Source organism: Triticum aestivum, chromosome 3D (genome assembly GCF_018294505.1).
Source record: "Triticum aestivum cultivar Chinese Spring chromosome 3D, IWGSC CS RefSeq v2.1, whole genome shotgun sequence".
Classification (NCBI taxonomy): Eukaryota; Viridiplantae; Streptophyta; class Magnoliopsida; order Poales; family Poaceae; genus Triticum; species Triticum aestivum.
In genome coordinates, this window is record NC_057802.1 from 247453616 (window position 1) to 247469446 (window position 15831).

Here is a 15831-nt window from a genome sequence, read left to right on the forward strand (position 1 = left end):
TTTACTGGTACACTAGCTTGTTCTGTACGCCTTCTCAAGTCTTTGATTTTCTTTCTTTTTTTGCGAGGAAGGAAGGAGGAAAAAATTGAGAGTTCCTGGGACTCGAACCCAAGACCTCTCGGTTGAAAACCAAGGGTGCTAGTCACTTATGTGGCGAACGTTTCCTGGGAGGAGCACGACAGACAAACGCATGTTCCTCGCTGTTTTAGTTGCGACACAAGATCGAACAGTCGCAGCTTCGAGAATGTTATCAGGCGAACGAGCCCAGTTTTTCTTTTCTTCCTATATATAAAAAAGTATGCTACTTGGTGTCGGCTTAGTCAACAAATGATTGTGCCAACCTTGACCGTTGGATTGACATTCAACGTCTGTTGTGTTTCTTCAGTCTCTTCTTCCTCCAGCCGCCAAAGCCAAAGCAGCGCCGGCGGGACCGCCTGCTCCCGCCTCCCACGGCTGGCTGTGCTGCCGTCCATGCATCGTGGCCACATCGCACCTTAAAACTCTACACATCTTCCCCGGCTCCTGTTCGTTCCCGTCCGAGGCCTCACCATCGTCCTCCGCCTTGGTTCGCTCGGCGTGGCGCCACTCTCCGATGTTGTCAACATGGTCAACAACCGAGAGGAATAAGGAGATGACTGTACATGGTGTGGATGACAGTAGGGACCCAGCAGTGCACATAGTAATTTTGTTTTTTCGGGACGGAGAAGGGTATCAACTGGGTTGTGCGGGATCTGTGGCCCGTCTAGCCCAGGCTTTTATATCATATGTTTACCACATGACCAGCCCAGTTTGTTTTTTTTCCTTTTTGAAAATGGCTAGCCCAGCTATTTTTTTTTGCAGAATAACCAATGTAGGCCTACTTTCTTTTCTACGCCCTGCTGGGCCGGAAATCTTTCAAGACGAGGAGGGATGCATTCGGGCTTGCCCAGAAAATGGGCTGTAAGTAATAAGCAATGGGCTATAAGTAATAATAAATGGGTTGTAAAATGAAAAAATACAGCAAACATGCATTTAGTTCCAAAATGCTTTTTTCTTTTGGATTTTGATATTTTAAATTTCATTTTTTTGTGCGGGTAAAATTTCATTGGATTTAAATTAAGGTATCTTTAGTTTTCAAATTAATTTGAATTTGGCTAGAAATTTTGGGCTGTATCCAGTTTGGGACATATTTGGAGGCTGACTTGTGGGTCTAATAGGTTGACGTGTACGAAAGGCTTTGTCAACTTAGTCCACAAACGATTCTAGCAGCAGTGAACTTTGGATGTTAATCCAACGGCAGTGCTACTTCTTCAATATTTGATCTTCTTGCTCCAGCCGCACAATCCAGCGCCGGTGGGACTGCCTGCTCCCGCCTCCCGTGGCTGGCTGTGATGCCGCACAGGCCACACCGCCCCACCCTACTCCATTGCTGGCCAGGCCATTCCTCTACTCACCCACACTTCCTGTTATTTCCCGGCGACGACAGCCGAACCAATAAACCCTCGCACTCCCCACCGCGTGGGCAACCATTGTCGAGTCTTCCCCGGCTACTTGTCATTGCCTTCCTAGGCCTCACCATCGTCCACCGTCCTGGTGCTCTCGGAGCGGCGTGGTCAACGTGGTCAACGAACAACATCGTTGGTCTCTCTCTCTCCCCTCACTGCTGGTCAAAGAGCCGGCAGGATTCTTCCGCCTAGAAGGGAAGGAGGCTTAACACTGTCGCCGTCGGCGAGGGAGGGAATCCACTATCGGCGCAGCTGTTCTTTTTCACCCAACGGCGGCGCAGGAGGGCCTCCGACCCCTTCTTCCTCGATGTCGTACATACTGTGGGTAGATCAGCCTCCGGCCGCCGACAGAGCCACACCCCGAGAACCTTAAGGTATAATTTACTTATTCCAGATGCATTGCTCTATCTGTATGTGGATTTTTTTCGCTGCTGCACTCAAAATCTAGGTGTTCGATCAAATAGGAAAGTAGTGGGGAAAGTTGTATAGCATGAATCTAGGACATGGTTCAAAGAGGAAAGGAAGGGGAAAGTAGTACATAATGGCTATCCAGCACCTACGTTGGTCGAAAAGGGAAAACAATGACAAATCCAGTATGCACATCTATAACGAACTGATCTTTCCGTTGGTGGTGGACAAGGATATAGAGTTTGAGTCGGACTAGATTTGCTGCCCTCACATAGGGAAAGGTGTCTAAAGATAACAAAACTGGGACCAACACAAAATGCTCCTTGGTTGTTGTTCTTTGTGGCAACAGACTGTGCATCACCCCTTTATACATCGGTAGATGCACATGGTGCTGGTGTGTCCACTGTCCCGTAGGACTCTTTAGCCATTGTTAATCTAATAATGCCGCAGGAAAATTGAAGCAATGCCACAGTTAAAAGAAAATTACATGCTTAACGAATTTTATTTTTAATATAATCTCTCTGTTAATATGAATCAATGGCACTGTTTGAGAAATGCTACTGTCTTGCTTTCTTTCCCATTTGGATAAGTAAGATGCTTCTTTTTGTGGGCTTCTGTGTCATCCACTGTTATTGACCAGTAATTGTTTCCTTTGCACCTCTGTGTAAACAGGGTTATCTACTTCACCTCATTGCTATCGCGACCTTTTGTTGCACTGCACAAAACAATTTCGCTTTAAGAGTGTTTTGTGCAGTTCAACCAAAATGTCACACCGACAACGTTGCTTGATTGCTTGATCTTAGTGAAACTGCACAAGAGGAGATCTTACTTCCTATCCAAGTTGGCAAATATTTTTCAGATCTTCTTCTTGTGAGTTGTTTGAATTTCGTGTCATGAGAGGTCAGTACTAGCCTTCTTTCACATAATTGTGCAATCCCAATCTGTATGTGCACCGTAATATCCCATTGAGGTAAGATAATGATATTTCACAACTGTTGACCTGTATTTTGCTACTTTCATCAGAAAAGTAATGTTGTTGTTTATTACTATACTTGTGCTCCCTAATTGACATGCCAAATCTTACATTGAAGGTGAAGCTTGTCTGTTATTGAACCAAGTGATGAAGGGGAAGAACAAGCGGAAGAAGAACAAAAATCAACTCCCGGTGCTGAAATGAAGCACTGGAACTGTGATGACACAAGTAATGATATAGTTTTGCATCTTAATTTATTGCTATGGCTGGAATGAGCAATTATTTTGCCACTGTGATTTGATGCCACTCTTAATGTAATATGTAATTATCTCTACTTGTGCAAACAGGGATCTTGTTTGAAGATAACATATATTTTAGTGGAACTGCACAAGAAGATGTTGGAAACATTAAACTAATCGAGGAGTTTATAGTAAGCATGGCAACCATAGTAGATAATAACGGATGGTTCTGGAGAAGTGCTTCATCTGCATGCTCTACACAAAAGCCTCCTGACAAAGGTTGGTACCGGCCTACGGATGTTTCACATGTTAATCTAATGCTGCTAATAAGTTGAAGCACCGGTTTGCCACCATTATAGCCACTAATAAAATTTAGTAATAATAAAGTTCAAATTAAGCTGCTTTGTTTGGTATCATATCATTTCCTATGAGGACAATGAAGATGCATCTCTTTGTGACTATACATTTCATCCGTTGCTCCCTTTGTTAATGTAATGGCTGTTTTAAATATTTACTTTCCTTTTTTTGAGCAAACAAGGATGCTAGCATTAGTTGTTCTCTTGTCTTTGCACAACAGGATCCTCCTCATCTGAAGAAGAATATGGAGTACGTCTAGTTCCTAGTTCCGATTATGCCAGGATGAAGAAGCCCAGTCTATCTTCTCATCAGAAGGAGCAGTTGAAGGATGGTTACATTACTCCCCACAAGACCAAACTAACTTCAGCTCAGAAGGACTCACAGATTTCCATCTTTTTTGCTGTGATGGGCAAGTACATTGTTGTTCTAGGATTCATTCTAGTGAGTTGCATTTCTTTAAATGTGTGCTCTACATGGACCATGTAGGTGCCTGTGTAAACTGTAAACTCATAATACAATTTGCTGTACTGATCACTTTTTTTTGTATTTATGCAAACAAGGGTGCTCAGCTTGATTTCAACGGGAACTGCACAAAATATTATGATGTTTCGTGCCCATTATACTTCATCATGCACAATACATCGAATATTCTCAAATCATTCATTTCCACCTCTAGCCACAAAAATAGCTACAAGAAAGGAGGTGCCGATATGTTCAAGGCGTTGCAACATATAAAGGCGAAATCATACAAGCTACGCGCGAATTTGGTGGAACTGCACAAAAAGAACAGCTGGTTTATTTAGCAGGAGGTGCCATGTCAATGTCCAAGGTGATCGCAAACCCCACCCATTCCACAATCGTAGGCATTTGTTATTTTGGAATGGGAAAACCATGTTAAAGTTTGCTCATTAATGTATGCAAAAAGACATGCATTTGATATTTTTGGAATGGGACAACCTTGTCAAATTTCCTCATTGAAGTTTGCAAGAAGACATGCATTTGACATTTTCAAATGGGACGCCCCTCGCTGTCAGCAGCATCGATCAATTTTTCTTTATTCTTTTGATGTGAAGTAAATATTGGCTCTAACATGTGAATCACTGAGCTGCATAATCATCGATTGTTTTGAATGTTCTCTATGAATTGCCAGGCCTGTGAGTTTGATTTCAATGTACAGGCACGCTAAAAAGCTACACAAACTTTTTGTACGTGTGGAACTGCTGCAAACGAGATGATCACCGTGCGTCCTGGGAATAATGCTAGTACATATTGTGTTGCATGTTCATCCAATGGCAGTGATACAAGAATTCGAACTAATCAAACTAAATTTGTTCATACACGTCCGGATTTCATATAAACATGCTGGATTTCATTACATTTCATACATTCTTCAACTAAAAAGGGGTGCGCCGAAGGTATAATTAATTAACCTAACCTATGATCTCCGGAGCCCATTTCCCGTGTCCGACTGAGCCGAACAGAAGCTTATTCTCCAGCACACCTCTCCGACTCCACGTCGCCGCCAAGAAGCTAATTGGCCGTCAATGCTCAACCCGCCAAGCTTGGCATCAACCGGAGGGTAGCAGCAGTGCCGTTACTTGGACCCGAGCGGCGGCGACCTACCATGTTCCTCTTCCTTGTTTTCTGTGTGGTGCGGCCTCGTTGGCACCGGGCGGGGCCTGGACGGAGCCGACGATGTCCTCTATCTCGTTGCCAGCGGGGCGGCGCCTGGGTGTAGCAGGGGAAATCCTCCCCCTCATTGCCGGCAGGGCTGGGCCTCGGTGGAGCCGGCGATGTACTCTGCCTCGTTGTTGGCGGGGCGGGGCCTCGGCGGAGCAGGGCCTCACCGAAGCCGGTGAAATCCTCCGCCTCGGTGCCGGCTCGGCGGGGCCTCGGCGGAGCCGACATTTTCCTCCACCTCATCGTCGGTCTCGCCACACAGCGCCTCGCCTGCTTCATCGCCCTCTTTGTAGGCGGCCGCAACCTCTGCCACCCACATGCGGTACGGCTAGCGTGCGAGGAGGCTCTCGCGGGCGGAGCGGTATGACTCGAGCAGCGCCTCTTGCTCCGCCCGCTCGGCGGTGATCTGCTGCTCTACCTGCAGGTGCTCCTGGAGGACATGGTGGTTGTAGGCGGCGTCGGCTTGCGCCTCCCAGAACTGCTCCTGACGCTTCTGCCTCACCGTGTATATGTATTGGGCACGGGCCTCGCTGATGGTCATGGTGCAATGCACCGACGAGGATGGCGGAGAGCAGGGGGTTGACACCGGATCATCGACTACCACGTTCTCCATTGGGACGTCGTCGTTCTCCGGCTGCCTGCCGGATAGCCAGTCGGAAGCAATGGCTGCCATCTCCTTCTGGTCCGTCGCCTGCCCGTCCCGAAGAGCCTTGGAGCGCGAGGAAGCCACGGTGGGAGTGGTGTCGATAGGAGAAAGGGAACGGAGGCGGATGACTGCGGCTATGGCCGGCGCAGCAGTTTATTTAGCAATGGTGGGCGCCAGAGGGACGGACGGGTGGCGCCAGAGTAGCCGCTTCGGCAATCGTGTATGATTAATGTGGGCAGCAGACAGACGGACGGATGACACTTGTGTCATTTGAACGCGGAGCAATCGCCCGACCCGGGAAGCGGCCCGGGCGGCGCTGACCGTTTTGGGCGAAAAGTGAGCTCGGGCGAGGGAGGCGGTCTGGGTGGGCTAGTGCGGTCAGACTCGTGCTTGGTAGCGGTCCGGTCTAGCATCCGGACATGCTGGCTTGCCAGCAAGGTCGCCTAGCTGAGCGACGACAATCAGACGATGGACTTGGCTTCCGACCAGGAGCCGGCGCCACCGCCCAAGCCGGTTCATGCCGCATTCACCATAGAGCAGGTGCGGCCACACTTCGACGCCCCAATGGCGAAAGAGCTACCAGCGCAGGAGGACCTATGCTGCAACTTCCGTCTCCTCAACGAGCACTGGCTCGTGGAAGGACGAATCGCTGGCGAACAAGCGAACGACAATGTCGTCGTGGACATGTGGCCCTATGATCTTGGCTTCCTGAACGAGCAGCGGGCGCTATATCAGACCATCTGTAGGGCCCGCGAGGCCCTCTTCGTCGTCCTTCGAGTTATTGCGCTCACCGTGGCACCATTGTCTAGCATTGTCAACATGGTCAACGAACATGCGGAGATGACTTTAATTGGAGAGGATGACAGTGGGGACCCACCAGGGCCATAGCCGCATGTACGCAAGTGCCTCATTATATACAACTTTTTTTGCTTCCTCCTGGTTTCATGACATCACGGTTGTCGGCGTTCTGGGAACCGAGGTACCCAGACTTGCCTGCCTGCGACCCACGGTGTGGCTTCATCGACGGCCTGGAACGGCCCATCTTCAGCACCAACCACGCAAGACCCTCACGAGGGGCCAAGCCTCGGGAGGTGGACGACGCCAAGAACTCCCGGAGGAGCGGCCTCCTAGGCTGGCTCGTGAGGAGCGGAGATTTCTATGCAAGCCCTCACCTCATGAGGTTCGGATGACCCGAGCCATGACGACCAAGGCCAGGGGGGCGCCAGCGGGCACAGTACAACAGGTTTTCTCTTTGGTGCTAAAGAGGCAAGCGCAGGCGCGGAGTCCCGAGGCATCAACCAAAGGTTTCCATTTCCGTGCTACAAATCCAAGACCGCCAGAACGGCAGGACGGAGGTCATCGCCGAGGCCACCACGGCGTCACGACCAGAAGCTTTGCAGGTGCAGACCACCTTTCGTCAGGATAAGATGTAGTAGTTGTCTCCCTTCGAATTTGGCCGTTGTGGGATCCCTTCCCGCCTTCATTTTGGGAAGAGGACCAAGGCCACTATAAATAGGGCCTAGCCACCACCATAGAAGAGGATCCAGATCCAGTCCATCCTCACCCTCACCAGCTCACACAAACACAAGAACACACCTCCTGAGATTGTTCCCCCACTGTACTAGTTCATACTCAGCCCAGTTCGAGGCAAATCCACAACAAAGAAGGAGTAGTGTTTTACACCACAAGGTGGCCCGAACCTGGGTAAACTGTTGTGTCCCGTTTCCTTCCAGTTCATCGAGCTAGGCCATGGGATCGATGAGTTGGCATACTGGGGAGGTTGAGTTCTTCACACGCACCCCAGAGTTCGAATCTATCTTGGGTCTGCGGAGCCCCGAATTCGACATTTGGCGTGCCAGGTAGGGGTGCGTCGGAGCCTCTCTTCCTCTGGTTGATTTGCCACCGTTTCGCCGTTCCCATGTCTGATGCTCGTCGAGTTCGTGCTGATTGACGGGCTGCCCTCGCCTTCTGCGTCGCCCAGATGGCGCCGGTAGGTGACGGTGGTCCCCATCGTTCCCCGTCGTCTGCGACCAACGCCGCCATCGGCCCCGCGGCCCACGAGCAGCAGGCTTCGTCATTGCAGCCTTCCGTGTGGCGTGATGGACGCACCGCCACTCCGTCGCTAACTCCGGCGATTGCTTCTTCTTCTCATGCTCGTCGCGGCCCGGCGAATGTGCAGGCTGCGCTGCTCATGGCACGCGAGCTCCTACGCTATCGCCCGACCGACGACCTCTACGAGGGCTGGCTGGACCGCATCGCTGAGCTCGTTAGCCTGGTCGGAGAGGCCCCTGCACCATCCCGCTCACTGCCACCCCCGCCGCCTCTTGCGGGCGACGTGGCCCACGGTGCGCCTCCTCCACCTCCCAGGCAAGACATCGTCCCCGATCCAAGGTGCGAGGCTCCACGGCGGGACCCGCCGCGCAGGGCGCCGGCGCGTGTTGAAGAAAGCTGCCAAGTGGTGCAGCGGCCTCAAGGTGATGCGCGCGCGCTCCTAGCACCGCCATGTCAAGACTGCGTGCCGCCCGAGGTGGTGGTGCGCGAGCGCCAAGATCAGGCTCCACCTCCACGGTGGGCTCTCGTGACCATGGAAGGATGCTGCATGTTCACCCCGAAGCTACGCCGCGTCGCCTGGCCAGGGAAGTTCAAGCCCGACCTGCCTCCGCGCTACAATGGCACCCCCGACCCTACCAAGTTCCTACAGCTCTACGAGTTGAGCATCGAGGCAGCCAACCGCGATGAGAAGGTCATGGCGAACTGGTTTCCCATGGCCCTCAAGGACGGCGCGCGCTCGTGGCTCCTGAACCTCCCCGCGGGATCGATCTCCTGCTGGGATGACATGCGAGAGTGCTTCGTTACCAACTTCCAGGGCACTCGCGACCGCCCACCGGGTGTGGGTGACCTGCGGCGCATCAAGCAGCAGCCATGAGACACCTTGCAAAAATACATCTAGCGCTTCAACAGCGTTCGCCTCAAGATTCCCAAGGTGTCGGACGAGGCCATCATCTCGGCGTTCACTGATGGCGTCCGTGACGTCAAGATGAAGGAACAGCTTTCCATACACGAGGACCTGTGCACGGCTCTGGAGGTGTTCAACATGGCAACCAAATGTGTGAGGGCAGAGGAAGGTCGCCTCTCCCTCCTGGAGCTTTCAGAGGCTGACCCAGAAGACAAGAAAGCCAAGGCCAAGGATGTGAAGCGCAAGGGGCCAGCTGTGCTCGCGTCCGAACCAGAGATGAAGCGCGGCTGCGACCACCCGGTGTCATCCAAGGGTAGCCGCTCGTTCTGTGTCTTCCACAACATGCACGGCCACAACACCAATGAATGCAAGGAGCTCAGGGCCATCCACGACGGGCGCCTCGGTCGTTGCCCCGAGTGCAACGATCGGGGCTACGGCCGCGCAGGAGGCTGAAGCGGAGGACGCTGGGACAACCGTGACCCCCACCAGGACTGGAGTGATCAGCCTCGTGAGGACCGCTCGCAGGGCCAGCCTCGCGAGGGTCCCTAGAGGGATCAGCCTCGTGAGGACCATCCTCAGGGCAACGCTGGCCTTCCTCCGCTATCGCCACCGCCAGGAAGGAATGACGACCACCACCAAGATGATGGGGCTAAGGGCTTCCAAGAGCCCCATGCCATCGCTTGCATCCTAGGCGGCGCTCAGGCCCCTGCTTCCCATGGCATCTTCAAGTAGTTCGCTCGCGAGGTGAACATGGCCCTCCCCAAGCTCGAGGCAACGCATCTGCTCAGGTGGTCCAAGTACGCCATCACCTTCGACTCTGCTGACCAGTTCAAGTGCGCGGCCACTGCCGGTGCCCTCTTGATGATTTGCTCGCCTACCATCAGCAATTTCCTAGTCACCAAGACACTCAGCGATGGTGGCGCAAGGCTCAATGTTCTCTCCGTCGAGACGTTAGACAATTTCCAGGTGCCTTACGACCAGCTTCAGCCTACCAAGCCCTTCTTAGGAGTGACCGACGGCTCCACCACCCCGATAGGGCAGATCCGCCTCCCTATCACCTCGGCAAGCGCGACAATTAGCGCACTGAGCTCATCGACTTCGATGTTGCCCACATTCGCCTCCCGTACAATGGCATCCTCGGGTATCCGGCCCTGGCCAAACTCATCGTCGCGACTCATCATGGCTACAATGTCCTCAAGATGCCAGGAAGCTGCGGCATCATCACGGTCGCCTGCAACGAGAAGGACGCGGCATGCTCCTTCGAGCGTGCCTACCAGGCTGCGGCGGGTGAGAACCCAGATGATGAGGGCGCTGTCTATCCTCCTGTGGCCGTCCCCAAGAAGAAGAAGCAGCTGCTCCACCGAGGACCTCATGAGGATGGGGTGGCCGGTGGCCCTGCCTCAGGACCTGCGCCCACTGACGGGGCGCCTTCCCCTCTTCCATAGGAAGGCGCACCCGGTGCCCCCTCAGGCTGGGCTCAGGGGCTCTCCACTGGAGGGGCTCGGACCTGGCCAGCGTCATGAGGGAGGCGGTCGGGCACCATGTGGAGCCGTTGTCGGATTCCGGGCTCGGCACACCCAAGATATGTAAGAACTCTTGGGTGCGTGTGAAAAACTCAACCTCCCCAATCTGCCAACTCATCGATCCCACAGCCAGCTCGATGAACTGGAAGTAAACGGGACACCGCAGTTTACCCAGGTTCGGGCCACCTTGCGGTATAAGACCCGACTCCTGCTTTGTGGTGGATTAGCCTCGAGATGGGCTGAGGATGAACTAGTACAGTGGAAGAGAAACCTCAGGAGGTGTGTTCTTGCGGGAGCTGGTGGGTGTGAGGATGGACTGGATCCGGGTCCTTTCTATGGTGGTGGCTAGGCCCTATTTATAGCGGCCTTGGTCCTCTTCCCAAAATGAAGGCGGGAAGGGATCCCACAACGGCCAAATTCAAAGGGAGAAAACTAGTACATCTTATCCTGACAAAAGGTGGTCTTCGCCTGCAAAGCTTCACGTCATGATGCCATGGTGGGCTCGGCGATGACCTCTGTCCTGCCTTCCTGGCGGTCTTGGTCTTGTAGCATGGAAATGGAAACCTTTGGTTGATTCCTCGGACTCCGCGCCAGCGGTTTCCTCCTTAGCATCAAAGAGGAAACCTGCTGTACTGCGCCCGCTGGGGCCCGCCTGGCCTTGGTCGTCATGGATTGCATCATCCGAACCTCATGAGGTGAGGGCTTGCATAGAAATCTCCGCTCCTCAGGAGCCAGCCAGAGGAGGCCGCTCCTTCTGGAGGTCTTGACGTCGTCCGCCTTGTGAGCCTTGGACCCTCGCGAGGGTCTTCTGTTGTTGGTGCTGAAGATGGGCCGTACCAGGCCGTTGATGGAGCCACGCCGCGGGCTACAGGCAGGCAAGTTTGGGTACCCCGGTTCCCAGAACGCCGACAGTAGCCCCCGCGCCCAAGGCGCGCTCGGACTTGGCTTCGAGGCAAAGCCAAAGGGCAAGGGCGGAGTGCCGCGGGCCCCAACCGCCTGCGGGCCCGGTCGATGCGTGGCGCTTGATGGGACGTGGGCGCCTCCACTTCCCCACGCAGCCTCGATAACTGCCAGACTTGATGGCTGCCTGTTGCAAGCGCAGCTTTGCCATCATTGCACGCCATGTTTGCCCTTGGCTCCCCCTCTTTCCTGTGAACTCGCGGCTCTTCTCCCAGATTCAGCGTCGCGCCAATCCTTCCTTGACGCCATGGCACCAAGGTCGAAGAAGAAGGGCAAGGCATGCGCTCCTGTCGAATCCCGGTCGGGCTTGGAGCCTGCTCTCGATCGATCGACGGTGATCAATCAGGAGGTGTTGGACATGGTCCGGCCGGCCCTTGCCGCCGATTCCAACGAGTGGAAGGTGACGACAGTCTGGCCTGCTTCCCGGGCTATGATTGACATGGAAGCCACCGAGATCCCCATCCATCTTCATGCTCTCCTGGCCGGCTTGGTCCCCCTTTCTCTGATTTCTTCAATGCCATAATTACACATTACCAGATCAAAGCGCTGCATCTAGACCCCCTATGCGAGGCCATGGTGGGCATTGCCCTGTTTGTCGCACTGTTCCGGCATTTCTTCTCGCTCCACCTGGTCGACGACCGCCAGCGCTCGGGATGAATGGCATTCTAGGCCGTGGCGGCGACGGCCGGCCCAAGCATCGACTCCACGCTCCGCCCGAATGTGAAGGGATTCCGGAAGCAGTGGGTGTATGTGGACACCGCCACGCTCAGCCCCCTGCTCCTACTTCCGCGAGTGCCGGCGGCACCCAGCTCTGGCTGGGGGCACGTGAAGCTCGTCAGCCGTCGGCTCGCCCACGTCTGGTCCAGGCTAGCCAAGTTGAAGAATGTCGGGCTGACGGTGCCGATGGTGGTGAGGGAGTTCGTCCGGTGGCGCATCGCCCCGCTCCAGCGCCATTCTCGCCCAATGTGGGCCTTCACCAGCGCCAAGGACCCCATGTGGCTCCAGGTGCCTTCGCTCCCTTCCAAGACGTTGTGCGCGATGCTCGATCTTCTAATGGGCGATCCAACGTCTGTTGCGCTTCTGGAGGAGGGACTGCCTCCTGTACCTCTGCTCGAACAAAGAGGACTTCCTGAAGCAGATGCTCTTTTTGACGAGTGGGGGCTACGCCCGGAGGGCCTTGAAGGGCCTCGCAAGAATCCCATCTTGGTGGTTCCTGTCCTCGCCGACCCTGTGGTGCACGCCCCGGATGTGGATGCAGGGGGGCAAACGCCACCGGGTATCCTAAGACAAGAACTAGGGAGTGAACGTCGCTAGGTGCTCCCGAGGTGGCCGCTCCAGGAGTTTCGGCAAGTGCCCCCGAGGTGGCCGCTCCTGAGCAGGTGCGGCCCAACGCTCCTGAGAAGACTGCTAGTGAGCAGGTGCGGCCCGACGCTCCTGAGCAAGCTGTCCCTGAAGCCCCAGCAAGCGCTCCTAAGGTGGTGGTACGCGGCCCCGCCGCCAAGGGTCATGCTCCGACCCTCAGTTTGCTTCGTCTGAACCTTGGAGCACTCCGCAATAGGTAAGGCCTCTAGAGCTGCAGTGGTGATGCCTACCAGCCCCTGAAGCAGAGAAAGTACATAGCCATAGATGAGTAAGTGCCTTATCTTTGTGGTTCTTCGCGTGTTGCGTCCTTCCCTGACCCTTGCTCCTCAGGATCCCTTCGGCTGCGGTGGCGAAACCTCCTGGGAAGCGACCTCCGGAGGCCCTTGGTCCGCTCTCAATTCTAGGACCCTCACGAGAGCCATCCGCGTGAGGCAAGGGACCAACCCGCAAGGTGGAGGCGCTGTTGGAGGGCCATGAGCCCGCGATCCCAGGGCCCTTCCTTTGTGACTACCTCCGGGGTGCAGTGGGCGTCCGAGGGCTCCTCCGTTGATGCTTCTTGGTGGCTGGGCCGCCCCCGACGTCGACGTCCTTCTCGAGAAGCGAGGTCGAGATGCGTGGCGCTTTCGCCAATGCTCGGGTATCGGTCGAAGAAGCACCGGCATCCAGCCCCCTGCCGAAGGCGAACGCGTCGCCCCGCGCCTCCACGGCAGCCCCTGGTGTATAGGAGGGGCCCGGCCGCACGCTGGAGCTCGCGCGCAGGCGCAACACCATTTGCCATGATCTTTTCCACTAGCCGATGAGCGCGCTGGGTCGGCTTGGTGGAGAGCTTCTCGACGTTGACGCCCACCTTGAGGAGGTGGGCCTCCGCCTGGCGCACGAGTGGCACCAGCTGAAGGTTGCCATCAATCTCAGGCATCCGCAGCATGAGCGTGCTCATGCAGGTGCCGCGGTATCCCTCGCAGCTTCCCGCAAGGCTTGCACCCGTGCTTTGGAAGAACCCAGGGACATCGACGACCGTCGTGAGGCGGCTGAGGAGCGGGAGAGGGAGCTTCGGGTTTCAAATGTCGTCCTTGAGCGGCAGATCCAGGCGCGCAGGGCTGTCCTGGCGGCACCGTCGAGTGAGGACCCCTCCGATGAGAAGGAGGTCCAGGAACGTGTGGACGTGCTGGCGCTTGAGGTCTTGGAGCATAGCCTGGAGCTCAAGCGGCTGGCGGTGAGGGAGCACCAAACAGCTGTGGCTAAGGACGCCGTTGCCGCTCGGGTGGCCAGGATCCAGCAGGAGGCGAAGATTCGAGCGGCTCTTGTTGATGAGCACCGCCGGGAGTTGGAGCTCCAGGGGACCCGCTTCGAACTACAGCAGGCCGAGATTGAGGGCAGAACAACTGCCCTTAGGACGAAGCTGGCCGCAGTAGAGCAGCGCGAGAGGGCCGCCAAGGAGGCTCAGGCCTCCGCCCAAGCCGACTTGGCCTCCGCTCACGCTGACCTGTCCTCACTTCAGGAGCAGGTTGAGGCCGTCACGTCCCTCGCGGAGAAGACCGCGAACGAAGCATGCCACCGTCGGACGATGCAGCACGAGCGTTCCTCGCTGCTCAAGGACCTCAGGGTCAGGGGCAACCGGGCCTTGGACACCATCTGCGAGGAGAGCGTCTCTCACCTGCACGAGGATGATGACGCCAGCCACCTCCGCTTCTTCACCCAGATCGTGACCCGCCTGGAGCACCGGGCCATGAGGGCTCACCAGCTTGTTGAAAAGAGAAGTTGTGGACTTCTCGGGCGTGCGTTCTCGCGCGTCTTCAGTCACCTCCTCAACCTTGACCCCCACTTTGACTTCAGTGCTGTGATAGCCCCCGTGCCCAGGGTCATCCAGGACAATCTGGCGAACTGGGTGGACGACTTGGTCGCAGAGTTCGCTCCTGAGGACGACACACTCGTGCTTGCGGCCGACGGGGGCGGTGCGAATGATGACGATGTGGACGACGCCGGCGGCAGTGCATCTGACTAGTCCTGCATTTCCTTTCCTGCTTTGGTCTATATGCAAAAAACCTTCGGATACGCGGGGCGTGAAAGCATTTTTGAAGGGGGGGCTTATAATGTACGAAACAATGATGTGCTTTTGAGATAGATTCTAGTGCGCGCTGTCATGAACCATGAGGCTCCCGACCCGAGTAACTACTATGACTTATCTTTGGTGCTGGAGGCCTTGAGCGGGTTCTGATGTTGTGGAAGCACTCCTCTACCGAGGTGGGCCTTCTGGGGGGCTCGCGAGGATTAAGCTTCCTAGGGCGTCTGCTGGCCCGGCCGAGAGGGCCTCGCGAGGAGCCGGTTGCCGGATTACAGCAAGGTGTGCGCGTAGGGATCTTGCGGCAGTTGCGTTCCTGACCCTAAGGGGGCCTTGGCGCCGCTCGGGCTTGCCCGAGCATGCTCACAGTGCGCACACCACGCCCAGCCCCCGCTCGCGAGGCGCTCACGGGGGGGGGGGGGAGGGGAGCAGGCGCAATCCTTTCTCTCAAACATAAACCAAAGGGTGAGAAATCACCACAAACCAAGAAACATTCCCCCCGTTTTTCCTTTGATAAACACACAAAACTCCAAATCTCATTCCAAAAGACAGCAAATTAGGTTATAGAAAGAGAGCGAGAGCAGCAGCCGCGTCCGCACCAAACAAGCCTTATCACCAGCGCATAGCTAAGTGCTTCCACTGGGCGTGGGCATAGTCATTGGGGGACAATGTCGACGTCCAGCACGGAGCATGGTGCTTCCACGTGGACGCGGGTGGGAGCCCCCGTGAGGCCTGAGGGCAGCACTCAAGAGACTCCGGGGCGTGTACAGCCCCAACTCATTATTATTTGAGAGTGTCACGAGCGGAGATCTTCAAAGCTTCCTGGCGCCTGACAAGGGCCCCGCCTAGCGCCTCCCCCGACCACCGTTGGGGCGTCCGGAAACCAGGGTGAGACCAAGTGGCAAGGGGGACGCAGACGGCACCCTTGGCGACCGCAGGTCCTACACCGGGGGGAAGGGCTCGTCGGCGCCTTCCCCGGCGAAGGACCTACCTTCATGTGGCATCTTGCTCCATGCGGCACAGAGGAGGCCCTAGCGCCGGGCTCCCCTCGCGCAGCCCCCTGTGCATCTCGTCCGCCTACAATGGGGCCATCATCCTGAGGTCTACAGCTGCCGCCGTGGCTTGGTTCACCTGCGGTCCATGGTTAGCGTAATCGTCCTCCTAAGATATTGGCTATACCCAAT